This window comes from Melampsora larici-populina (genome assembly GCF_000204055.1).
Source record: "Melampsora larici-populina 98AG31 unplaced genomic scaffold MELLAscaffold_143, whole genome shotgun sequence".
In the NCBI taxonomy this organism is placed as follows: domain Eukaryota; kingdom Fungi; phylum Basidiomycota; class Pucciniomycetes; order Pucciniales; family Melampsoraceae; genus Melampsora; species Melampsora laricis-populina.
In genome coordinates, this window is record NW_006768907.1 from 30,166 (window position 1) to 31,732 (window position 1,567).

The window sequence follows — 1,567 nt, forward strand, 5'->3', positions numbered from 1 at the left end:
AATCAAAGTACTCAATATTCTTCCCGAAGGCTTGAACCCTCGTGATTCTATTGTTGCACGACGTGATCGATTTGATGGCCAGATTACAAGTCACGGTGGTGACCATCTAGAGGTCCACTCGCAAGGTGTACCGTTCCAGTCCGTTCCTAAGGCTAATGTATATTGGCTCCCCGTAATCTGCTTAACCTTCTGATCTCAACTAATTCTTGCGTGTCTTGGTCATTTCATTCGATCACCCTCCTGGATTCCACGTCAAATACGCAGCAGTAAATCAACGTATATGACTTGTACGGTGAATACCACTGCGTTTTTCAATCAATACTGCATACATAATCTGTTTGAGGTAAGCTGGAACATCTCGGCATATGTAAGATCATCTTCCACATCTTGGTTTCTATATTTAGGCATTTGTTCAATCAATTGCGTATGGTCATTGTGTTAGAAAATGAGGATCACAAGCTCGACGCTGTAGATCTACGACAGGAACCTTTTAAAAGGTTTAACAAGAACTTATCAGTTCGTGTTGACAAGACACACTGAGGCAATGAAAAGACACGAGTTCTAAACTCGGACAGACCTTTTAAAAGGTTTAACAAGAACTTATCAGTTCGTGTTGACAAGACACACTGAGGCAATGAAAAGACACGAGTTCTAAACTCGGACAGACCTGAAAGACAAGGAGGATTATAGATAAGAAGTTTAGAATCTTTTTCCTTAATCAGCAAAAGAGAAAAAGAAAATAAGCCCCATACAACACACCTTTTAAAAGGTTTAACAAGAACTTATCAGTTCGTGTTGACAAGACACACTGAGGCAATGAAAAGACACGAGTTCTAAACTCGGACAGACCTGAAAGACAAGGAGGATTATAGATAAGAACTAGTAGAGTGAAGATGTATGAGGTAGAAGAGAAACGTGAGTTTTTAGTAAGATAGTAAAGAAGAGAAAAAGAAATTGGCAATAACTCACGTTTAGAATCTTTTTCCTTAATGAGGGAAAAAGATCTAAATGTGAGGAGAGGCTTGGTTATAAGTAAAAACAACAAATGGCAATTTTGAGAATCAGAAACACTACGTCCACATTCTAAATAAACTACCAGTCCCAATCCGGTAATTTCTTCTAATGTTTCCATAACGTGATTAGTTCACCAATCCCAATGCGGTCAATCCTTCTACACAACAACTCAACCTCTTGACCACGTATTCTAAATTGACTTGTTTGATTCTAATTTGTTCACAGTGCATTTCTTACCATCCTCACTACACTAGCTTAAGTTAACCTGAATACTACTCCCTGACCTTCATTGGTTTTGACCAATCCACAATTTACTCCAACACACCCCCTCAAGACCAATGAGGTCACTTGATTCCCAATTTGCTCCTAAGTTTGGTGAACTGCTGCTTGCCAAGAGCTACTGTGAGTAAGTCAGCAACCATCTCTTCAGTTGGACAGTGTTTAAGAGAAATGTCACCCCAGCTGACAGCTTTGTGAATCCAATGAAAGTTAATCTCATTATTCCAGGTTCACATGTGAAACATTGATCTGTTGATACGGCAAATGGTACCAA